Source organism: Entelurus aequoreus, linkage group LG07 (genome assembly GCF_033978785.1).
Source record: "Entelurus aequoreus isolate RoL-2023_Sb linkage group LG07, RoL_Eaeq_v1.1, whole genome shotgun sequence".
In the NCBI taxonomy this organism is placed as follows: Eukaryota; Metazoa; Chordata; class Actinopteri; order Syngnathiformes; family Syngnathidae; genus Entelurus; species Entelurus aequoreus.
Genome location: NC_084737.1, coordinates 23,919,837 through 23,935,191, shown reverse-complemented (window position 1 = coordinate 23,935,191; position 15,355 = coordinate 23,919,837). Strand labels below are relative to the sequence as shown.

At 42.5% G+C, this 15,355-nt stretch overlaps 1 non-coding gene across 1 annotated transcript; it reads right to left on the bottom strand.

The window, feature by feature from the left end:
- Positions 1 to 14,514: 14,514 nt before the first annotated feature.
- On the bottom strand, positions 14,515 to 14,596 carry trnas-gcu (transfer RNA serine (anticodon GCU)). Its single transcript has one exon. It is a non-coding gene; the product is annotated as a tRNA-Ser (tRNA).
- Positions 14,597 to 15,355: the final 759 nt, after the last annotated feature.

Below are 15,355 nucleotides of genomic sequence, written 5' to 3'. Positions count from 1 at the left end.
GACGAGTCCACATTTCAAAATGTTTTTGGAAACTGTGGACGTTGTGTCCTCCAGACCAAAGAGGAAAGGAACCATCCGGATTGTTATAGGCGCAAAGTTCAAAAGCCAGCATCTGTGATGGTATGGGTGTGTATTAGTGCCCAAGGTATGGGTAACTTACACATCTGTGAAGGCGCCATTAATGCTGAAAGTTACATACAGGTTTTGAAGCAACATATGTTGCCATCCAAGCAACGTTATCATGGACGCCCCTGCTTATTTCAGCAAGACAATGCCAAGCCATGTATAACAACAGCATGGCTTCATAGTAAAAGAGTGCGGGTACTAGACTGGCCTGCCTGTAGTCCAGACCTGTCTCTCATTGAAAATGTGTGGCGCATTATGAAGCGTAAAATACCACAACGGAGACCCCCGGACTGTTGAACAACTTAAAAGCTTTACATCAAGCAAGAATGGGAAAGCATTACGCCGGAAATGCTTCAAAAATTGGTCCCCGCAGTTCCCAAACGTTTACTGAGTGTTGTTAAAAGGAAAGGCCATGTAACACAGTGGTAAAATTGTCCCTGTGGCAACTTTTTTACAATGTATTGCTGCCATTAAATTCTAAGTTAATACATATTTGCAAAAACAAAATTACGTTTCTCAGTTCGAACATTAAATATCTTGTCTTTGCAGTCTATTCAATTGAATTTAAGTTGAAAAGGACTTACAAATTACACAATGTGTCAACTTCACTGGTTTTGAATTTTGTACATATAGGAATCATATAAAGAAAACTTTTAAAGATATGACTGTAATACTATCCATCCATCCATTTTCTAATACTAAATAAAATAAAATACATACTCACAAATATTAACTACATTTATTGTTCCCAACGTTTGTTGAAGCATACATTGTTTATTGCATAAAGGTCTGGGGACATACATATAAAACAAACACAAAACAATACTCATATTACAAAAGAGAGTAATAAAGATAAATAATAGAATGGATTATCAAGACCCATTAGATGATTCATAAAGTCACACATTTCAAAATTAAATGATCTTGTATAAAACACAACTGCTCAAATGATGTATAAAGCCTTGTTGGCGGACCGCCTCCAGCTGTTGACAGCCGGCCACTGTCACCTCCGCGAGAATGCTCGACAAAGCCGTCAGGGGGTCGGCTTCCATCTCCTTGGGTGGTCTGGCTTGTTGGGCGCCAAATGTAGAGGTTGCCCTCTAGTGGGTTCTTCAGACCACCACACACTACCAGGAGAGCCAGGAATTCAGGGTATAACACTGTTTTACTTTGTTCTCACAAGGTGCGAGACTTTTACTTTCCAGCAACACGTCTTTTCTGCGTCTGCCCAGCAGCACCTCCCACTCCAACTACTCGTCTCATCACGGCTGCTGCTAATAAAGGCGACAGGTGATTAGATAACAAGGCCCACCTGGGCCATCTACGCACCTGTCACTGTCTTCAAGGCCGGTCCTGGCACACCTCATTCCGCGGCAAGCCTGTCGGCCACGCCCCCCTCCACAGTTGGGTTTTGTCAATAAATGTAAAAAATAATTTTGCAAGTAATTCTGGCTTTAGTTCATTTAATGGATGACATTCACTGTCCTGTTTTTCAAGAGTAATTTTAAATACAAATGTGAAGGCTGTTCTTGGCTTAAATAAAATTATTAAACTTTATGGTTACATTGTAACATTTCACTGTATTAACAGTGCGTAACTTTAAATGTAAATTCACTCTCCCATCATGTTTTCTCTTCTTTTTTTGGTAAACTCAATTATTTGAGAGACTAGTTCAGTGCGTCTGTGTAGCACAAGTCAATAAAAAAATTCCAAATTGAGAAAAGAAAGTACTTTTCAAAAATCTTTGGTTGAGACAGTGTTGGGTTTTGTGAATACATATTTTGCAAGTAATTCTGGCTTTAGTTCATTCAATGGATGACATTCACTGTCCTGTTTTTCAAGAGGAAATTAAATAAAAATGTAAAGGCTGTTCTTGGCTCAAATAAAATTATGAAACTTTATTGTTACATTATAACATTTCACCACAGTAAGAGAAACTGTTATGACGAAAAATTTAACTGGGCACAATTAAGCATGTTTAAAACACCAGACACTTCTGTCTGCTCTGCTCAAACACATAACCAAACTCCATTACCGAAGCGGGAGAAAACGCCAGACCGCTGATAAATTACTATTCCACTGATGGACAATGAAACTTGGCACAATTATTTCACATCTTATGGCTTTTCCCGAGAAATCGACAGAGTTTATACGGCAAATAAACAAATAAATACATTACTATTGGTCTTCTGATTCTGCTATATCACCATTATCCCCACCATCGCCACACCGCTAGTCTATGTACATCGACACTATTACATGCAGAACTCCATTAGCAAAATGACTACGTAACATGCAAGTTGAAATACAAGTTGAATTATGTGCTAAAGGGATGGGAAATCAAATCGTACACTGTTTTGTCACAGGGTTTAACATTCGGCTTATACATGGCGTTAAATCAGTGAGTATAAAATCTTTATAAAACCTTTTCCCTGTGTACCTGGGTATTCTAAAACAATAAGCCCGCCCCGTCCCTCCTACATCACGTGACATTGTTAGGACTTGTTCGGAGCTGCGTTCGGACATTGTAGGAAACTCTTTGATCTCGTTAGGATGTGTTTGGATCTTTTTAGAATGTGTTAGGACCTCTGGGGCAGTCCAGACACTGGCAGGTACGGCCACCTCATTTTAATTTATTAATGGCAGAATTTGCTGGTAGGCTTCAAATGACACTTTTTATAATGAAGGTCTACATCACAGCATGTAACCAGATGGACATATAAAGGAATCAAGATATTGTTGTGTGTTTGTCAGAACATTAAGAAATAGTAGGGTCTGACGGTGACAGGATACCACAATGAAGAGGGGGAATAAGCTCAATTCCTGCATTCTCCAAATGTTATCTTATGGAAATGTTTCTGTCAACAAAAGACATCTTGTATGTTTGAAAAAGGTAAATGAGTAGAACTCTCTATGTTAAATCTGAGGAGCCATTTTAGGAGAATAGGGTTCTCTGGCTTCATCCCACTTTCAAAGACAAGCACCTGGCGGTAGTTTGATTGACGACACTAAATGGTCCCTAGTGTGTGAATGTGAGTGTGAATATTATCAGTCTATCTTTGTTGACCCTGCGATGAAGTGGAGACTTGTCCAGGGCTTCCCCCTTTACAGCCCGAATGCAGCTGGGATAGGCTAGTTAGTTGTAAATTCTGAGGGGAAAAAATGGTGCAGTTTCAAAAACACTATGAAGAACACAGTGAACTAAGACTTTGTCTCAGTCTTTTTACACACACATTAAACTTTAAAGGCCTACTGAAATGTTTTTTTTTATTTAAACGGGGATAGCAGATCTATTCTATGTGTCATACTTGATCATTTCGCGATATTGCCATATTTTTGCTGAAAGGATTTAGTATAGAACAACGACGATAAAGATTGCAACTTTTGGTATCTAATAAAAAAAAGGCTTGCCCCTACCGGAAGTAGCGTGACGTAGTCAGTTGAACATATACGCAAAGTTCCCTATTGTTTACAATGATGGCCGCATGAAGTGAGAGAGATTCGGACCGAGAAAGCGACAATTTCCCCATTAATTTGAGCGAGGATGAAAGATTTGTGGATGAGTAAAGTGCAAGTGAAGGACTAGTGGGGAGTTGAAGCTATTCAGATAGGGAAGATGCTGTGAGAGCCGGGGGTGACCTGATATTCAGCTGGGAATGACTACAACAGTAAATAAACACAAGACATATATATACTCTATTAGCCACAACACAACCAGGCTTATATTTAATATGCCACAAATTAATCCTGCATAAAAACACCTGCGTGTTTGTTACGCTAGCTCCTAGCTCCTCTGCTAGCTCCTAGCTCCATAGGACACGCCAATACAATTCAAACACCTGATCAACACACACAATCACTCAGCCCAAAAGACCGTTCACCTAACCCAAGGTTCATAAAGCTTATATATTTTTAAAAAGTTACGTACGTGACGCACATACGGTCAAGCTATCAAATGTTTAGCAGCCAAGGCTGCATACTCACGGTACCTGATATTCAGCTGGGAATGACTACAACAGTAAATAAACACAAGACATATATATACTCTATTAGCCACAACACAACCAGGCTTATATTTAATATGCCACAAATTAATCCTGCATAAAAACACCTGCGTGTTTGTTATGCTAGCTCCTAGCTCCTATGCTAGCTCCTAGCTCCATAGAACACGCCAATACAATTCAAACACCTGATCAACACACACAATCACTCAGCCCAAAAGACCGTTCACCTAACCCAAGGTTCATAAAGCTTATATATTTTAAAAAAGTTACGTACACACGCAAAAAAAAGTTGCGCACATACGGTCAAGCGATCAAATGTTTAGAAGCCAAAGCTGCATACTCACAGTAGCACGTCTGCGTCTTTGTCATCCAAATCAAAGTAATCCTGGTAAGAGTCTGTGTTGTCCCAGTTCTCTACAGGCGTCTGTGTATCGAAGTCAAAAGTCCTCCTGGTTAGAGTCTCTGTTATCCGAGTTCTTCCATCTTGACTGCATCTTTCGGGAATGTAAACAAAGAAGCGCCGGCTGTGTACTGTTGTTGCTGACTACGTTCGAAAAATACGTCCATTTCGCACCGACAACTTTCTTCTTTGCTTGCTCAGCTTCCTTCTCCATAATGCAATGAACATGATTGCAACAGATTCACGAACACAGATGTCCAGAATACTGTGGAATTATGAAATTAAAACAGAGCTTTTTCGTATTGGCTTCAATGTGGAAGGCATACCCGTGTTCGCCGGTCTACGTCACGCGCATACGTCATCCTCAGAGGCGTTTCGAACCGGAAGTTTAGCGGCAAATTTAAAATGTCACTTTATAAGTTAACCCGGCCGTATTGGCATGTGTTATAATGTTAAGATTTCATCATTGATATATAAACTATCAGACTGCGTGGTCGGTAGTAGTGGGTTTCAGTAGGCCTTTAAGCACTTCCTGTTTAGTATTCTCATGTTGGCAGTTCATCATTAAAGACATGCTTGGAAAAGCAATCGAGTTGGGAAAGCTACCGAGTGTTTTCTCAAACCGCCACATCAGTGTCATCCACAACTGCCACAACATATTTATTTCTCATCATTAAAAATATTACATTTATAATATAATCAAAACAATCGTAAAAAGTGTCAACTTAATAGCCAAACTCAAGGTAACATAACTACAAACTTAACCAATGTGAACATGGTAGATTTAAGCGTAAAAAACAGAACAAACCACAAATGTAGAAACACACATTTTTACAATGGAGTTCAGGGTGCACATCGTGCAGTCAACCAATTGCGAGCACTGCACAGAACTCTAACTAGAAAGGTGATGGACATGTTGACTTAAGTCTTTGCATCTTACCGTTCCGTTATTTCATCTGTTGAGTGGATGATTTACAATAAAAGAAGGCATTGTGTGTTGTTACTGCATTAGTCTGCTGCCAGCCACAAGAGGAGCAGCTGAGTGCTTGCACTTGCACTGATTGCAGTAGCGGCAGCCAATCCAGAGGGCGCATGAAGTCAGCTGACACGTCATCTCTAAACAGTGTGATGTGAAATGTGGGTTGCACTTGAATTGCTAGTGCGCTATCCAGTGGACACATTTAGAACAGCAGTTTCTTTCACATAAAAAATGTGCGGCTTTTTTTTTTTATTCTTAGCAAAATCATTTTGCAGGCAGCGGGCCAGATTAAACATGTGTGTGTGTGAAACGGGCCGTACAACCCTGCTCCAAGCTAAAACAGGTGAATGGTGAAACTTTGTATGGTGAAGCTGAGGCGCCATTTTTGGGAAACATGAAGAAAGGTAAGGTAATACCAGCTCAGCTCTACAAAGTCATTGACACATTGTTACTCTGATCTACATGTTCACAACTTTGCATCAGTTGAGACAAAACTTGACTTTACGATGAGGATGGGAATCAAACCAACGCATGAAGAACACAATTAGAAGTCCATCGCCTTAACCACTCGCTTTAACCAATTGGCATAACTTACTCCAAATAAGACTTTTTATAATCAAGATCTACATCACAGCATGTAGCCACATGGACATATAGAGGAATCAAGATATTGTTGTGTTATTGTCAGAACATAAACAAAATAGTAGAGTCCCATGGTGACAGGATACCACAATGAAAACACAAAGACTTTGACAAGAGGGGAATTAGCTCAAATGGTAGAGTGCCTGCTTAGCATGCGGAAGGTAGCAGGATCAATACCTGCATTCTCCAAATGTTATCTTATGGATAACAACGGCTGCGAAGGCGGAAGAAGGCACCCCACAGCCATGTGGGTTAAACCGGGAGGCAGTAGGGCTACGGGAGTAAATCCCAAATGAAAAATATGTGCTCCGGGGACACACACATGGGCAGGTTTCCAGCAGGCCGGATGTCTGGCTGACTGGATCTCTGGCAGTCCCCTGCAACTGCACTCACTTGAAGGTCGTCTCGAGTTTCTCTCGTGCCACTGGAATATGGTGGGTGTGGCCAAGATTGTGGGGGAAGGAACTGCGCGCACCATCACTCACATAAATGCACTCTTTGCGCAGGCTTCAGCTTCTTCCGAAAAGTCCTCTGGCGACAGGATAAAGCGACGGGGGCAGGTCAAGGATGTGACTGGAAGCTCCTAGCTTGAATCCTGCACAGAGGCGGCATGGGTGTGATTGTCGTTGTGAAGATTGGGATCAGGAACATGATCTTCCTTCGGCAGCTGCCCATGTGACTGAGCAGCCCTATTTAGGGTCCGCACTGCTCACCCCAAATTGGGGAGGGGTCTGGAAAAGGTGACCCAAAAAATGTTTGTTCCCCACACCTGGGTGGCAAACCGCAGCCACCAAGGCATTCCCTACTGCGGTCGAAAACATAACAAAGGAAAGCATATGACTATACACCTGGCTACCTGGAATGTCCGCACCCTCCTCGACGCGTAGGATGGGACGGAGAGACCTCATAGACGGACGGCGCTCATTGCACATGAGCTCAAGAGATACAATGTCGACATCGCAGCACTCAGCGAAATTCGGTTGTCGGGTGAAGACTCCCTGACAGAAGTCGGTGAAGGCTATACCTTTTTCTGGAAGGGTCTCCCGGGAGGCGAACATAGGCTCCATGGAGTTGGCTTTGCTGTAAAAAAGCAAACTACTCAATAACATCCCAGAGTGACCCCCAAGGCATCAGTGAGCGGCTCATGACCTGGCGTATCCCCCTGGTGAAAGGCAGGTTTGCTACGCTACTCAGTGCGTATGCCCCTACCCTGGATGCTGATAGTAACATCAAAGATGCCTTCTACGAGTCTCTTGCGGCTGCCCTATCCAGAGTCCCTAAGTCCGATAAGCTTGTCCTCATGGGTGACTTCAATGCCTGAGATGGCACAGATGCCCAGCTCTGGACTAAAATAATCGGGCCTCATGGATCTGGGAAAATAAACAACAACGGCATTCGACTCCTCTCTCTGTGCTGTTAGCACCAACTTCTCATCACTAACACAATTTTTCAGTTAAAAAAGAAATACATAACATCTTGGATGCACCCACGGTCCAAACATTGGCACCTGCTGGACTATATAATTACACGGCAACAAGATCGACAAGACGTCTGCATAACCAGGGCCTTACATGGGGCTGAATGCTGTACTGACCACCGGCTGATCAGATCCAAGCCGAGGATGAAAATCCGACCCCCGCACATGAAACAGCAGCCAAGAAAGCGACTGAACTGCTGGGCCCTGGATTCTCCAGAGTGTACATCTCACTACCGCAGCAAGCTGGCTACGGGGCTTTCCACCTTGGAGGACTACGGCACCACCTGTGACATGGACAGTGAGTGGGCAAAACTGAGGTCAACATTACATCAAGCTGCCTCTGAAACCATCGGCTTTACTCAGAAGCACCATCAAGACTGCTCGGTAGAAATACAGGACCTGCTGGACGCCAAGCGCAAAGCCCATGCTGCCCTGCTCTCCAACCTTCACTCTCCATCACTCCTCCACCATTATAAAACAACCAGAGCTGAGACACAGAAACAACTGCGGCTCATTGAAAATGAGTGGTGGCTCAAAAAAGCCCAAGAGATCCAGGGATATGCAGATGCTAATAATACCTACGCATTCTACGCTGCTGCAAAATCCATCTATGGCCCACAAAAGCGAAGTATCGCTCCAGTAAGATCCGCAGACGGACACGTGTTATTCAAGGATAAACAACAAATTTTTGAGCGTTGGGCTGAGCACTTCGACTCACTGCTCAATAAAATAAACCCTCTGATCCGTTAGTGCTCAATGCACTCCCAGATCTCCCGCCTTCTCCCTTCCTTGATGACCCTCCCATGTTCAGTGAGGTCCTTACTGCAATCAGGAGCCTCAAAAACAACAAGAGCCCTTGCCCTGACGAATTCCGGCTGAGATACTAAAGAAGAGAGGCTATCTACTGAAGCGGAAGCTGTTTCACTTCATACTAGCCATCTGGCACAGGGAGGCCCTGCCTCAAGAATGGAAAGAAAGCAACATCGTCACCATCTACAAGAAGAAAGGAGATAAATCATCTTGTGGAAATAGTCGTGGCATCTCCCTTCTCTCAGTGGCCGGCAAGGTACTTGCGAAAATGATGCTTTCTCGCCTTACATTTCTAACAGAGGGCATCCTCCCAGAGATACAGTGTGGCTTCAGAAAGAACCGAAGTACACTAGACATGGTCTTCGCTGCCCGTCAAATCCAGGAGAAATGCAGGGAACAAAACAAGGACCTCTACATTACCTTTATTGACCTCACCAAGACCTTTGACACAGTTGATCGTGATTTACTCTGGAGCATCCTCAGAAAGTTATTGTGACCAAAATATCACGGTTATCATCAATTGTCAAATGTGCTCGAAAATAACTAATACCTTGAAATATTTTAACAAAGTGTTATTTAAAATAAATAAACACATGTATAAAACATTAGCAACACACCTATATAATATACATTCTTTAGCAAAAAAACATTATAAATATTTTTCTACTATTATATGAGTTTTAAAATATGTTTTTCTTTATATGTTTTAATTTGTAAATGTTTTAGAGCGTTTATTGTTAGAGGCAAAACGCGTGTTGTTTGTAAGACGTTAATATGTTTTGTATTCTTGATGGATTCCTGAAGCTATGTACATGTACTGTTGAGTAAAAAAACAAAAAAACAAAAACACTTTTAGTCAAAGTCTGCCGGCTAATTTTGTCTACATTTCTTAACACATCAAGAAAGCTTTGGTGTTGTTTGTATTTATTGCCGCTATTTTGACCGTCCTCAAAACATTGATTACTAGTTTTTTTTATCAGCACTTTTCATTGCTATAAAATGGACAAAACTTTGAGAGTAATTAGTATTCATGTAACAACCTAACGAACAGCACATTTACGATATAAATAAATATTTCTAAACAAAGTTGCCATCTTTATTGTTAGTTGGCACTAGGGATGTAACAATAAAGGGTATAATTGATAACCATATTAAAACGGTTAGTATTACCATTTTAAATGAAAATTATTGATAACTGCCCGGAATGACTGGTTCCAGCATGCAAGCTGAAATGCTAACGTAAAAACAAGAGACATTAACATTTTTGCCCATAAAGAAACAACATACCCCAATCTAAATGTATTGGTTCGTGATGGAAGTGGATGGTTCATTAGTCATGTTCATGGATGGTTCGAGTTTGTCCGTCTGTGCTATAAGGCAGGTCTTTACGCGTCTAATTGTTTGGCATTTTCTTTACCGATCCAAAAAAGCGGGAGATCTGTTATGGATTGGTCTCTGTGTTAAAATCAAAGGGGATTGTTCGAAACTGAAGCATGGGGTGGTCCTTTCGTCCTCCTCCGGGGGTGTGTCCTCAAAGGACAATTTTCTTTTCAACGTCAGCATGCTTTTCCAATTCCGGCCGCTTCGAAACAAGTTGTCTATCTCGTCCTTCATTTCCCCCATACGCTCGTGCCATGCCACGATGGGGACGACCACAACCGGTGTAAACACCCCGCATTCAGAGTTGAAAGTCTCCAGGGAAAAGACGTCCGATTAAAAAAAATCCTGCTTCTCTGCGGGGCGTCGAGGTAAGTTTTCGACTCGCTATTTTTATAGATGGTCACCGGAGTTTCGTTAATCATGGCTAAATCGAGTTTCCGTAGCGTACTCACAAAGTCTTTACTCGTCAATTGCATCCGCGTGCACCCCTCCTCCTTTGTTACCCCCAACCACATGCTTCTCACACGTCAACAATACACCCATTCATGTTCAAAATTCCTGTCTTAACAACATCCGGTTTTATCCACTTCCGGTTTTGCTACTTCCTGTTTTAGCTACTTCCTGTATTAGCTACTTCCTGTTTTAGCTACTTCCGGTTTTAGCCACTTCAGGTTTTAGCTACTTCCTGTTGTATCTACTTCCGGTTCCGGTCTTAGCCGCTTCCGGTTCCGGTTTTAGCTTCCGGTTCCGGTCTTAACCGCTTCCGGGTGAAATTTGACCTTGAACTTGACCCCTAGAGTCATAAATCATTTAACACCGTGAAATTTGACCTTGAACTTGACCTTTGACCTTGACCATGAACTTGACCTTGAACTTGACCTTTGACCTTCCCGGGTCATAAATCAATTAGTCACGGGTCATAAATCAATTAGTCACGGGTCATAAATGACTCAAAACCGTCACGGGTCATAAATGAATTAATTTTGACACAAGCTGTGGACTTACTTCTCTTACATGGAATTATTAACATTATTTACATTATTTACAATCCGGGGTGTGGGATATGGAAGGTGGGGGGGGGGTTAGGTTGGTTGGTATCAACACTTCTGTCATCAACAATCAGCATCAACAATTGCATCATCAGAGAAATGGACATTGAAACAGTGTAGGACTGACTTGGTAGGATATGTACAGCAAGTAGTGGACATAGAGAGAGAGATATCAGAAAGCACAAGAAAAACATTTGATTATTAACAATCCGGGGAGGGTGTTAGTTTAGGGTTGAAGTTGCCTGGAGGTGTACTTTTATTGCGGTTTTGAAAGAGGATAGAGATGCCATTTCTTTTACACCTGTTGGGAGCGCATTCCACATTGATGTGGCATAGAAAGAAAATGAGTTAAGACCTTTGTTAGATCGGAATCTGGGTTTAACGTGGTTAGTGGAGCTCCCCCTGGTGTTGTGGTTATGGCGGTCATTTACGTTAAGGAAGTAGTTTGACATGTACTTCGGTATCAGGGAGGTGTAGCGGATTTTATAGACTAGGCTCAGTGCAAGTTGTTTTACTCTGTCTTCCACCCTGAGCCAGCCCACTTTGGAGAAGTGGGTAGGAGTGAGGTGTGATCTGGGGTGGAGGTCCAGAAGTAACCTGAGTAGCTTGTTCTGGGATGTTTGGAGTTTAGATTTGAGGGTTTTCGAGGTGCGAGGGTACCAGGAGGTGCATGCGTAATCGAAAAAGGGTTGAACGAGAGTTCCCGCTAGAATCCTCAAGGTGCTTTTGTTGACCAGAGAGGAGATTCTATAGAGAAAACTTGTTCGTTGGTTGACCTTTTTGATTACCTTGGTTGCCATTTTATCACAGGAAAGATAAGCCTCTAGAATGGAACCTAGGTAGGTGACCTCATCTTTCCTGGTGATAACAATGTCACCCACTTTTATAGTGAAATCATTGACTTTCTTAAGGTTGATGTGGGACCCAAACAGGATGGATTCCGTTTTACCCAAGTATATGGATAGCTTGTTGTCAGCCAGCCAGGTGCAAGTTCTACAGAGTTCAGCACTGAGGATTTTCTCCACCTGTTACTTGTCCTAGTCCGATACCAGCAGGGCCGAGTCATCTGCAAACAAGAACAATTCACAGGGGTGTGTACTGGCCCCAGCGATCATCAATCTTTTCCTGGCAGCAGCCACACTCCTATTCCGCCAGTCCATCACGAAGGATGGTGGTGTCTAGGGCTGGGCGATACCACACTTTTAGGATTCGATACGATACCGATACTTTTTCTTGCATTTTCATCAATACCGATACCGATACCATTAATTTATTATTGACAATTTTTGTCAGTCAAAAATATTATTACTATTATTATTAAGACAAATCACAAGACAAATACAGACCATTTATACCACATGTATTATGGTCAATATATAATACAAGTAAAATTAAAATAAATAACATAAATATGAAAAATAAATTAAATATTATATATAATAATAATTATATATTATATATAATAATAATTAGATATTAGGGCTTTCCAATTAACTGTCAAATCCGAATCGCAAGAAGCTGCATTTATTTTTTAAATTTTGTGATATAATTAGCAATTAATGAAATATGAAATAGGCTAATGTTTTCGAAATGTAAGAAATCATGTTACACATTAAAACCAAAATCACATTCGATCATATATTTCAAGATTTTCTTGGAAAAAAATAAAACTGTAATGCAAAGATGAAGAATCTCCAAATTGTATCTCTTTCTTATCTTGTTTTAAATACTCAAGCAATTTTCAACTAACAGTAAATTCCCCTGTGTGGAAATGATTTGAATTTAGGATAATCATTTAAACAAAAATATTCAGTAAAAAAATAAAATAAACAATGCCTGACACTGGATATGCCTGGCTGCATCGCTGTCGGCTGGCTGTGTGTGTGTTGCACGTTGACGACGCTCATTCGCTGTCTCCTGTGACGTGACTGGGCCAGCTCTATACTCTGCCAGGTACAGGGGTGTCCCAGCACATAGTAAGTTAAGTAAGTCATCAAAAACATCTGAAAGTGATGCTTGCACCCCCCACACGCCGTTTTTTGGTTTATATCGATACTTTTTTCAGAAAAGTGATGCCAAATGAGTAGCGTGTGAGTATCGATATATCGATACCACAGGATCGATACGCACATCCCTAGTGGTGTCTCCATCGAGTTTCGCCTGGATGGGAGCCTATTCAACATCCGGCACCTACAGGCAAAGACGAAGATGGCAGGCACCAACATCCAGGAGCTGCAATATGCAGACGACTGCGCACTCCTCGCCCACACTCCTGATGCAATGCAGCATGCACCAAACACCATGTCATTAGTCTACCGCTCACTAGGTCTGGTGATTAACATCCAGAAAACAGAGGTTCTCATCCAGGAGAGGTCCCCATCCCCTACACCCCCTGTCTTTACCATCAGCGGCACACCCCTCAAGCTCGTTGAGCAATTTTGCTACCTCGACAGTACTCTGACCCCAACATGCCAGATCGATGATGACATCCAGGCTCGTATCAACCCAGCCTCCTCTGCCTTTGGAAGACTGCGTTCCCGGGTGTTTAAAAACAACCACCTTCGAACCTCAACGAAAGTGTCAGTCTACAGGGCGGTGTGAGTTTCAACTCTGCTGTATGGGTCAGAAGCCTGAACAATACACCGCAGACACATCCGCTGCCTTGATGCATTTAACATCAGATGTCTCCAACGCATCCTTGGCATCACATAGCAGGACCGAGTTCCTCATACGGACATCTTACAGCGCACTGAGTCCATAAGCATAGAGGCCACCCTGGCACAGCGACAACTCCGGTGGGTTGGTCACACCATCCGGATGCCAGGACACCAATTGCCTCGTCAGATGCTTTATGGTCAGCTCCTTTCAGCCAGCAGAAAGCCCGGAGGACAAAAGCTGCGGTACAAAGACCAACTGAAAGGGATATTGAAGAGGTGCAACATCAAACCTCATGAACTTGAGACAGCTGCAGCCAATCGATCGCTGTGGCGTTCGCTGTGCCATGACAGGGTCATGTATCTGGAGAAGTGTCGGAACCAACACCGGAGGGATCAGTGGAGGCGAAGACACCACCCTGCAGTTCCAGAACCATCCCAGCCCCCTGATCCAGGCCTGACATGTCCCCACTGTGGCTAGACGTGTGGTTCCAGGATCGGACTTCATAGTCATATAGACTGGCATTGTCGCCAGCAACGGTCCATCTTCGACTACGATGGACCGCCTAAGCAAGTAAGTGTGTGTGAGTGTGTGTGTGTGTCTGTGTGTGTGTGTGTGTGTGTGTGTGTGTGTGTGTGTGTGTGTGCCTGTGTGTGTGTGTGTGTGTGTGTGTGTGTGTGTGTGTGTGTGTGTGTGTGTGTGTGTGTGTGTGTGTGTGTGTGTGTGTGTGTGTGTGTGTGTGTGTGTGTGTGTTTGAAACAGGCTGTACACCCCGGCTCCAAGGTAAAAAAGGTGAATGTGCAGAACTTTGTATGGTAAAACTGAGGCGCCATTTTGGGGGAACATGAAGAAAGGTAAGGTAATGCCATCTCAGCTCTAGAAAGTCGTTGACACATGACAGTGACTCTGTAACCAAAGTCAAACATTGTTATTTTTAATATATGCGTTCACAACCTTTCGTCAGTTGAGGCCAACAAAAGAGAACAACAGCTCGATGAGGATGGGATTCAAACCCACACGTGTAGAACACAATGGATTAGCAGTCCATCGCCTTAACCACTCGGCCACCTCATCTTCTCTTTTCATTTCAAAAGTTGCTGAGAGGCTTCAAATAAGACTTTTCATAATCAAGGTGTACATCTCAGCATGTAACCACTTGTTTGAGTTTGAGTTTGAGTTTGAGTTTGGGTCGATGCCTGCATTCTCCAAATGTTGTCTTATTAGTTTTTACAGTCGATAAAAGGTTTTCACATTTTCTTGTACTCAGACAACATTTTGCACCGGTCGCTCAAGGGCGGTCCCCACATCTAGAGTCCCCTCCAAGTTTTCCCATTACGCCCACTGGCTTGAGTTTTTTCTTGCTCTGATGTGGGATCTGAGCCGAGGATGTCATTGTGGCTTGTGCAGCCCTTTGAGACACTTGTGATTAAGGACTATTTAAATAAACTTTGATTGATTTATTGCGGTATATTGGATGTCATTTTTATCTGACATGTTTGGATTGTCATCTGCAGTCTTCTTCAGAAGGGTCACCTGACCACTGTGACATGTTGCCTGTCAGTTGTTCTTATAGGCGTGGCCAAACAGGCAGACCTGTCAAGTCTACCTGGATGGTTCCCACGAAAATATTGTCTTACGACAAGAACATTTGGAAAGTATACCAATGAGAAGACATAAAAAAAACATTTTGAGAGACATCAAAAAAGTTCAAAATAGGTAAATGAGCAGTACTTTCCTGCCTAACACATTTTGTATGTTAAAGCTGAGGAGCCATTTTGATCAATTTGGAGACAGATGAAAAAAGGTAAGGTAATGCCAGCTCAGCTCTACAAA